This window comes from Leptonychotes weddellii, chromosome 8 (genome assembly GCF_054177405.1).
Source record: "Leptonychotes weddellii isolate Sample4059 chromosome 8, ASM5417740v2, whole genome shotgun sequence".
NCBI classification, from domain to species: Eukaryota; Metazoa; Chordata; class Mammalia; order Carnivora; family Phocidae; genus Leptonychotes; species Leptonychotes weddellii.
In genome coordinates, this window is record NC_138376.1 from 31,692,762 (window position 1) to 31,703,374 (window position 10,613).

Below are 10,613 nucleotides of genomic sequence, written 5' to 3' on the forward strand. Positions count from 1 at the left end.
CACCATCTCTGTTCCATCATTTGGCAAAAGGCGAGAAGCGCTCCAGGGGAGGGGTCACAGCCTTTCCAAGTCCAGGGCATTTATAAACACTTTTTTTTTTTTTTTTCTGGGAAGGGTGAAGTTTAACCTAGTTTTTTCTAGTTAAAAGGATAATGCAAGGTGGATGGAGTGAGGGGGCAACAGGGACTGCGGCTAGCCACACCCAAGACGCAGGTCCAGATGGCCCCCGGAAGGTGATGGGCTCTCTGCCACCCATCAGGTCTTTTTTTTTTTTGGCCTAACCAAATCAAACCAACCTTAACATCAAGTGATTTCAATTTGTGTTTTATACTCCCTCCTTCCCTCCTTTGAACGAATAGATATTAAGCACTTACTGTGTGTCCCACATGTTCTGGTTGCTGGGCACAAAGCAGAGAAGAAAACAGACCATGTTTCGGTATTTACATTCTAAAGGGAGGAAATGAGGAAGAATTAGGAAATAAATGAATACATGCCATTTAAGATGGTGACAAGTGCTCTGGAGAAAAGTAAAGCAGGATAAGAGAGATAGAGAATGGTAGGGAAGGAAGGCATTGTATCTAGGATGGTCAGGTTGGGGCTCTCCGAAAGAGGCAGAGAAGTGAGTCATCTGGGGAAGATATTCCAGGCGAAAGGATCAGCAAATGCAAAGGCCCTGAGGTGGAAATGTCCTGGGATGTTCAAGGAACAATCAGAAGTCTAGTGTGGCATGAATGAGAAGCTAAGTGGCAGACAGAGAGGCAGGGGGATGGGAGCCAGATCAGGCCAGCCCTGAAGCCACAGAAACACCTTTGGTTTTACTCCAAGTGGGATGGGGGTACACAGGCTCGGAGCAGGGGGAATAAGTGACCTGGCATAGGCTTTACCAGGACTTCCCTGATTGCTGTTGTTACCAGGCCTCTTCTCTAAGGATCAGATTCAGGAGCTAGGCCATAAGCCCAGCACAACCTCTAAGCAACCTTGAGAAAAACACTTCCCTTCTCTGGGCCTCCACATTCTCCTCTGTGAAATGGGAAGATAAGACTAGATGATGTCTAACGTCCTTTCTAGGATATTCTTATTTTTTTTTACCTTAAAACAGATTGTCTAAAGGGTCTCCAAGTCTCACCCTGTGACTCAGGAGAAGGCAAGGGACTGCAGCCAAGTTTTGGAAGCCCCTAGTCACTCTGCACTGCCTCCCCTGCCCCAAGCCAAATTCTCACCCAGCAAAAAGCACAGCTCTCTAGGGAGAGAGGTCCAGCCCAGGAAGCAGCCACGTCAGCAACGGCCTCTAAAGATTACAAAGGGTGACCACTAAAGATAGCGCAGCCTCCACATGTTTCGGGGTGGGGCTGGGCAGGCAGAGGCCGGTAAAAGCGGCTGCTACGGCCCAATCAAAGGGTACTGCTGAATCTGCCTCTTCCCCGGGCTGCCGTGGTCTCTCCTATCTCCCCCACTTCTATCGTGGACAGAGAAGAAGGCTATGGGGTTAAGAACTGCTCCATCCTGCCCATTTCTTTGAGGGTTCTGTCTGCATCACACATCATCAAACCGGGTCAGAAAGCAAGATTCAGGTCTCCTCCACCAGGCCAGATATAGATAAGCAGGGTTTCTCTCTCCTCCAACAGACTGGGAGCTCCCCGAGAATATGAGCTATCTCACCATCAGACTGCGAATTCATCCTATGCCTCCTCCATTAGACTGGGGACTCCATGAGGGTCGGGGGGTGTATTTCCCTCAAGAGATTGGGAGTACCTGCTGTCAGGGGCTGAGCCACCTCAATGGGACTAGAAGCTCCCCAGGGACAGGGTTTCTGTGCCACTCTCCCTCCATTACCCCACTGTATCCCGGAAGTCTTCGGTAGGTTTTGTGAGTTCTTAAAAGAAGATGCTGACTGAAGCACTCAGAGTGAACCACCCAACCCAGGCACAAACTCTTGTGATCTCCCGCCATTGAAAGATCCATGAAAACTATGTGGATACGAACCTTCAAAGTGAATATAAAGAAAACAAAATGAGAACTTGGCTTCACCCGACAACACTTTGGCAGACTGTTTATAAGTTCTGGCCAAAGCCTGTCCGCATTTTATAAATAACCCTTTCTGGTGACTGTGGCTGAGGCCAAGCTGAAATGCACCTTGAGGACCAAGAGCAGCGAGCTCACGAGCCCAGGCCTGACCGAAGCCAAGTCCTTCATGGGAGGGAAGTCCACGGCCCAGATACAAACTTCCTCTCAGCTTCCAGCTTGGGCTTTTCCAAGGCAGTCACACCAGGTGATGGGGTGGGAGACAGGAAATTGGCCACGGGAATCGGAATCAGGAGAGTGAAATGAGGAGACCCATCTCAGAGAGGCAGGCCCAAGCCTTCCTCGATGGAGGTCAGGGATGGGCGGACAGAGATGGAGACGGAGAGCACAGGGCTGGCTCAGTAAAGCTCCTGGCGCCTCCTGGGAGAAGCAGAGCCCTCCTCAGACACGGCGAGGGGCACTCATGTTCATGTGGACTTGGGGAAGCCACCAAAGGCATCCTGGGAATCAAGTATGCTGGCTCATCTTAGCAAAGGGTTTCCACAGAACTGCAGAGTAGGGGCAGGAAGGTTGGAACCTCTGAGGGCTGAAGCCAATAATCACAATCACAATAATACTAATGGCGAACGCGAACAGGTACTGTGCGGAGTACTCTCCGTATACTAACTCAGTTCATCTTCCTAGTCGTGCTAATACTGCTCCCTTTTTACCGAAGAGGCAACCGAGGCCGGCCCAAAGTTGCACCTGGGTGAGGAATAAAGATTTCAACTGGGCAGGTGGCCTCCCCAACAGGGGCTTTCAGTGCCCTCCCTCTCTGAAAACAATGAGGAAAATCCTAGGGTATTTCTGCTGGTTCCTCTGAACCTCCGGGGTTGAGGGCCACGCGCAACAGGCATGCTGAGGGCTGGGGGGACTCAGACAGAGCCCAGCAGGGTCCCAGTGCCGCCCTCCCACTGTGCTGAGCACCCGGAGATCTGAAAACGCCATCATGTTGGCATCCAGGTCCCTCTCCTCTCAGGGGTCTCGGGTTTAAAAGTTCTGCGCCCCCGCCCTCCACTTTTTATGTGCAGGGACGCACAGGGCAAAGAGCAATGGCAGTAAGAAAGGACGACGGTAGTGACAGGTCTCTGCTCCCACTGAATCCCACAGGGAGTCCAAAACCTCAGGAAACATAGGATTGACTTCTTTTTAAACAGTGTGCTAGTCACATTTTCAAATCAAATTCTCCATGTTCTTCAACCTCCACACCTTTTCGGGTGAAGTTCATCTAAATGTAACACTACAGAAGGTCCAAACTGTCTGAAAACTGAAGGAAAGAGTTTTTTGGGGTTTGTTTTCGTTTTTTTTTTTCCAGATTTACCACTGGACCCTGTTGCTTTACGAGGGCTTTCCTTGTACTGACGTTATTGGCATTTCGGGCTGGAAATTCTCTGCTGCGGGGGCCGTCCTGTGCATTGCAGAATGTTTAGCAGCATCCCTGGTCTCCACCCACTTGATGCCCCTGGCTTTCTCCTTCCCCCCGCCCCCTGTCCCCAAATGTGACAACCAAAAATGTCTCTAGACACTCCCTGGGGTAAGGGCAGGAGGGTGGTGCAGAAATCGTTCTTGGTTGAGAAACTCCGCTTTAGGTTTAGATAAACCTCCTCTGGAAAGGTGTCTGAAGGCTGAAAAATAAAACCATATTAAAGCACAGTACTGAAAATGTGACTGACATACTACTTAAAATTAAGTGTATCCTATTTTCCCTGACTTCTCAGACACCACGTATTTGAAAATTTTCAGTGCAGTTGCAATGCCTCTTTCCTTGCCTAAACGCAAATAGTCAGCGCCCCAAGTCTCAGTATGCCACTCCTCCCCCTCCCAACCCTGGCCTCCCCGGTCTCATTCATGTCCAACCCCAAAACCAATCCAGCCGCACATGGCCAACTTGCTGTCTGCTGAGTCAGACTTCTGCAGGAGCGCAACGGGGATGCCACCAGAAACCGCTAGGCTCAGGGACTCCAGCAGCCTCAGAGGCAACAGTGGCCACACCCAAGAAAATGGACCCATCTTCATCACTAGCATGGTGGACCCATCCTACTCCCCAAAGCCTCATTTGAATGCGTGCCTCGTCGGCCTCGGCCCCCAGGAGTGAGCTCCACCAAGTACAGGAATGGGTCAAACAGATACTGAATCTAAAAGATGATGAAATTTCGATCAACAACCTGATGGAAAAACGAGCAAGAGATATGAATTAAAAGGAAAGGAAATACAAATGGATCTTAAACCTGTGAAAAGTGTTCGACCGCACTCATAAAAGCAGCGCAAATTAAAACTGAGATACCAATTTTCATCTATCAGGTCGGCAAAGATCAAAAACTTTGATAACTCACTGTGTTGGCGAGGATGTCTCATTCATGTAAATCGCTACGAACTCCTTGAAAGGATCCTTGCAACGTCTACCAGTATCACAGACACACACACACACACACACACACACACGCTTTTACCAGCAACTCTGCTTCTAAGAATTTCTTCTGCAGACATATTCCTACATATGCAAAATGGCGTGTATACAAGGACACTACAGCAGTGCCATTTGAAATGACAAAGGACTAGAAACAGCTTCAATGTCCACTGCTGGGGAATTGCTTTAATACGTCGTGGCTCATCCATAAAATGGAACACTATGCAGTTATAAAACACAATGAAGGTATTCTCTTATGTCATCATGTGGACTACTCTTCCACGTATGCCATTAGGGAAACAGGTGAGGCACAGACTGGCATGAAGAGTATGCTAGCAGCTGCTGAAAAATACTATGGGTTCATATGTGCATTTATGAGAAAGATAAGCTTCAAGAAAGATAACCAAGAAGCTAGTAACAGGGTTATCTCTAGCGAAGGGAACCGGGAGATGCTGGGCAGAAGGGGAAGAAGAGTTACTATACACTACCTGAGACTCTGTCACTTCCAACTTTCGTGCCATGTGCACGTATTAATAAATAAAGAGGAAAGGACTTCAAGTAACTGCTCTAGCTCTACCATCATTATGCACGGACGCATGCAACAGATATTAAAGGTCAGCGTCAATTATACACTTTCTATTCCTGTAAGTATCCATTCTCTTCAAATGCCCCAGGTGGTTTTGATGCAAAAGGAGGATGATCTCCACATCCAGAACACACAAGAAACTCACCAGCCTCCCTCCTCGCTTCGGTTTTGAAAGCATTCCTCCTCAAAACTACCTTCCATACCTGAGAAATGTACAGTCTTGATTCTGGAACCACCACCACCCTGAAGCTCCACACTTGGGCAAGTGGAATCCTTTGGAAGGTGCACGGCACGATCGACCGCAAGGGACCCGGGGGCACCTACACTTTTAATAGTGCCTTAAAGCACTATCAGCTGGGACCGTGCATCACAAAGTGACCCGGACCCCAATACCTCTCGGGAGTGACAGGAATCCCCAGCAGCCACCCGGTTCCTCCCCGCAGCTCTGCCCGCGGCACCATTTTAATGGCACAGTACTCAAAGGTGCCACAGCCGTCACTGTTTTTAAACCTACCCCACTGCCACTTCATCATAAAATAACCTTTATATATATTTTAAGCTGTAAATCAGCATTTGTCAAGTTCTAAATTGGGCTACAGCAATATTTATTCATCAAAGGATAAATCTGCCCTGCACAGCCATAAAACTGCCTAACAATTTAATATGTTATCATTCTTACCTGAAACTTGTCAAAAAGTGGCCTGGGAAGGGGCATGTGCTTTACAGTTGACTGGCGGTAGGTCTATAGTTTATTAAGTAGCTCATGTTTTTAATTCTCTCTATGGGGGGAAAATGGCACCCAGGACACGTCCTATGCAAAACGGCAATTTGGAGATTCATTAAGCTCGTTTGGGGTAGAGAAAAGCAGATTCCCCAAAGAGGTCCAAGAACTTGTCCAACACAGCCTCAAGACAGGTGGTAGAGATAGAAGAGCAAAATAATTCAAATTATGGCATTGTGCATGGGGTGGGGGCAAAATGCACTAAGTCAGAGAATTCGTGTTGGGGGACAGGGCCATGGTGCCACAAGGTAAGATGGGAAATTGTCAGAAGGATGAAAAAAAAGACACCAAGCTGCAAAATTAGTACAGTTTGGCCAAGAGGCCAATTCCTGGGACCCTTTCAGATCTTCGGAGCAGTAAGCTTCCTGGACCCGGAGGTTCTACTTCATTAGGAATATGTACCTCCAACCACCCAGCGCCAAGCCTCTGCAGTCTCGGGATGAATGGACAACAACCAAGCCCTGACATCAAGGGTTCTCAACCTTAGCACTGACACCTTGGACCGAGAACGCTTTTTTGTGGGGCTGTCCTTTGCATTGCAGGATGTTGAGCAGCTATCCCAGGCCTCTACCCACTTGTTGCCAGCAACCTCCCCCCCAAACCATTGTGACAACCAAAAAGGTCTCCAGACATCATCAAATGTCCCCTGGGGGCAAAATCACCCCCAGCTGAGGGCCACTGGCCTAGATGAATGAAGTCATCTAATGAATAAAGGTGGGCTCATGGAGATAAATCCACTCCACTCCAACAAATGTACTGTTTGCCTGATGCTGCTTCTTCTCTTAAGTTTTAAAATACAAATCTAGGGACGCCTGGGTGGCTCAGTCGGTTAAGCGTCTGCCTTCGGCTCAGGTCATGATCTCCGGGTCCTGGGATCAAGCCCCTCATCGGGCTCCTTGCTCAGCGGGAAGTCTGCTTCTCCCTCTCCCTCTGCCTGCAGCTCCCCCTGCTTCTGCTCTCTCTCTCTGACAAATAAATAAATAAAATCTTTGAAAAAAAAATACAAATCTAAACAAATGAAGACATTAGAAGAGCAATACTGAGTTGGCGCACTGCTAACCTTCTCTCACTAGTGACGTCCAACCCTGCCTAAGGGCCTGGAGTACAGCCAGACTTTTTTTCCCTTTCTCTTTTATCTATCCTTCAACACCCCTCCCGACACACACACACACACACATCCCCCACCCACAAGCTTTACCTTTTACTACCAACATCCCCCCCCCCCCCATTTCCTTTACGTTTTTCCACAACCTTGCGGTTGACGCGGGCACACGTACATGTTTCAGGCTGGCATTCACTGGTGGTTAATGACAAGGTGGGTTTCTAAGCCACAAACACTATTAATTTTAAACCGTTCGAATCGATTCTCCTTGTTCATGGGCAAACTGGGGAGGCAATCCCTCCCCAGGGCTGAACACTGAACTAACAGAACTTAACACAATAATCAAAGATAGAGCACCACTTTCTAATTAAGAAAAAAAAAAAAAGGCCAAGTTCATATATATTTCGTGTTCCAGGCCACATTTCTCACAAGAATCTTATAGTCAACAGAGCCGGAGACTACACTTAAACTGCGAGATTACACCCAGGGAGCTGTTTAGCTCTCAGGCATTAAAACCCTACTGGGAGACAACAGAACCTGGACTGAGCTCAGATAAACGTGGTTAAAAGATTCAGCTTTGATTTCATTGCAGAGTTTAAAAAAAAGAAGAGTTGGCTATTATGAAGGCAGTACTGGAACAGGACGGGAAAATTTCAAGGAAGCTAGACCGGAGGTTTTGAATGATTTCTCATGTATTTATACTTGTCCGTCAGGCAGTGAGACTGGCCCAACCCCCACCGGCAGAAGAACAAGAGAGGTGAGCTGAGCCCTGAGGCTCTGGGCTGGCGGCCTCACACCAGGACTGAACCTCAGCTATGGACTACTGTCAGGTGGTCAGCCCCCAGTCATGCAAACCAACCTCTCTGCGTGTCTGATTCACAAACAACTGAACACCAGCCTGCCATGAGATTTGCCTAAAAGCTCTACCTTCCTCATACATGGTTTATCTGCTCGAACGTTACCACCTCGGCCTTAGCATGCCTCTGTGAACAGCTTGGTGGGATAAAAGACACCTAAGGCTTGGGCTCTTCAGAAAGTAGGGAGTCCAGTAGCAGGTTCGTTAGAACTCCCCAAATTAGCCCATGAAGGCCAAGTTTCCGCTGGAGGCGATCCTGTTTGGGTTTTTAAAAACTGTTTCAGTCCCATGCCCTATTCCTTCCATCTGTCACATACAAGTTTGCTTAAGCTCTCCATACCTCTACTCCAACAGTGATTTAAAACAAACAAAACAGAAATGAAGGGGCGCCTGGGTGGCTCAGTCGGTTAAGTGTCTGCCTTCGGCTCCGGTCATGATCTGCGGTCAGATCTTCGGAGCAGTAAGCTTCCTGGACCTGGAGGTTCTACTTCATTAGGAATATGTACCTCCAACCACCCAGCGCCAAGCCTCTGCAGTCTCGGGATGAATGGACAACAACCAAGCCCTGACATCAAGGGTTCTCAACCTTAGCACTGAGAGCCCCGCATCGGGCTCCCTGCTCAGCAGGGAGCCTGCTTCTCCCTCTCCCTGCAGCTCCCCCTGCTTGTGCCCTCCCCCTCCCTCTCTCTCTCTCTGTCAAATAAATAAATAAAATCTTAAAAAAAAAAACACAGAAATGAAGCCACAAGAAGGTAGGTAGGTGCCCAAGTCTCACTGGTGTAGAGGGCCTCTGAGTATAACCTCTCCATCAGGACTTGGACTCAGACTCTCAGAGCAGGCTTACACACACTCCATTCACAGCAAAGCCGAAAAGACCACGGACATAAAACAGCATTGGCGAGAGGGTAGTTTTAAAAAAAAAAAGGAAAGAAAAAGAAGACCTTAACTTTTCTTTGAACTGACCCGTGCCTCAGTGTGTTTCCAGGGGCACACAGCCCACACAGATCTGCAAGGCCTCGGCGGGGAGCGAGGATGCTGATCCACCAGCAAAGCTGCCGGTCAGGGTCGGGATGTGCCCTGGAGCGGCGAGCTTCCCCGCAGAGAACCATTCTATTGCCAGCCCACTGACCATACCCCCACCCCAGCCGTGTCGGAAATCAGTGCCAACGAATGCAGAAGGCCACACAGGAGACACCAGTTGTGATACATGTGAACTGAGGGGCAGGATACCTGCTCCATTATTTCAGGTCCCTGAGCTTATTGTTCCCGGCTTCTGTGGCCCATCTGTACAATGGAATACCCTCAGCATTAAGGAGTCTAGGATCATATGCATGACCCGGCACCAGGCTTCTGGACCCAAAGGATGTATTCAGGAAGCACTGGCTTACCACTCCTGTACTCATTATGATGTTGTTAATATCATCCAGCCACCAACAATGGAGCGCCTGTATGTTCCCTCCCGACTTCGTAAGCTTGGTGGAAGGGTAGACCGTGGAAATGCATGCAGGTGAAGAAGCTTCTACAAACACATGGCTCTTCCCGTTCGCACTGCTATTGTTGCTTCAAATCCCCAAACTCGAAGCTCCAATGTAGCTAATCCAACCTGAGCTGAGCGAGCTCCAATATCCAAACAGCCAACACCTATCAGCAGCCTCCATCCTCAGACCATATCTGCTCCTCAAATGAAAAGCTGTCTGTCTAAACTAACAATCCCTCTCTCCATCTGGCCAGCCAGTGATCTGTCCCCGGATGTGTGATGTGTGAAGTGTGCCCTCCGCGGTGGGAGGCATCTGAGGCAGTGACAGGCTTGAGGGGGTCTTGTTACAGGCAACACGGGTGGGCCCTCACCATACTGGAAACTAATGGTTAATGTGCACTCTCTCCTTTTGAAGTCATGAGTGGGGAAAATGAGAAACTGAGGTAGAAGCAGATGAAGAAAAACCGTGGGGGCAGAATTCCACTTTCCCCACCGTCTTTAATCAAGCACCAGAAGAGCTAAATTGAGTCCTCCAAGGGAAGGTCTAAAAAGAGGAGCAATTTAAATAACTTTCCCCAGCCCTTAGTAGAGAAATGGAGAGAGAGGATCAAACAGCCTCCAGAACCCTGACGGACATGAATTTGCATAACTTTGGCCCAGCAAGGGAGGCAGAGGGTGGTTTGCTTCTTCCCTAAACTTGTTTGACACCCACCACACACTCTCTCCAGAGGTCTCTTCAGAGGCTGAACCTTTTCAAACCAACAAGAACTTCTACCTCAACAATCTAACAGAACTATATGATTTTAAAGAGAGTGAGAGAGAGAGAAAAAAAAGGTCAACAGCGTTCAGAGTACACAGCGCAGGCTTTGTTCTGCTCACTTCCCCACTTCCTGTTGCCTCCTCACCTCATCACTTTTTAGTTTTGAAGCGTATGTGTTTGCTCTGGTGTCACTGCAGGGTTTCAGTGGGAGGCCATCGGAGCGACCAGGATGAGGACTAGATCGTTCTGACACACGAAATCACCGCCGCCCGACCATTAGGAAAGTACACCCCAAATTTCACTCCCCTCCCGTCAACAGTGGGCGTGCTAGGAAAACACTTGTGGGCGAGCTTTCCTTTGTGGGGAAGGTCCTGTGTGGGCAATGGCCACCTAACCGCTAGCAAATACCAGGTGGCTTAGAACTGGGAACCAAGGTGGAAAATACTCGGTACCCACAGACCAAGAAATACCCTCGAGGAGGCACATTCCAGCCCCGAAATCGTTCCCCAAACCCTGCACTCTGGGCAGCACATAGCACTTGGGAAAGGAACTGAAAGACCGAAATGCTTGGTGAGGGGGACCC

General features: G+C 48.8%; 1 protein-coding gene across 20 annotated transcripts in view; it reads right to left on the reverse strand.

Moving 5' to 3' along the window:
• TRERF1 (transcriptional regulating factor 1) overlaps nt 1-10,613 on the reverse strand; it is a 200,785-nt gene that overhangs the window by 134,466 nt on the left and 55,706 nt on the right. The gene's annotated exons all lie outside the window — the stretch shown is intronic.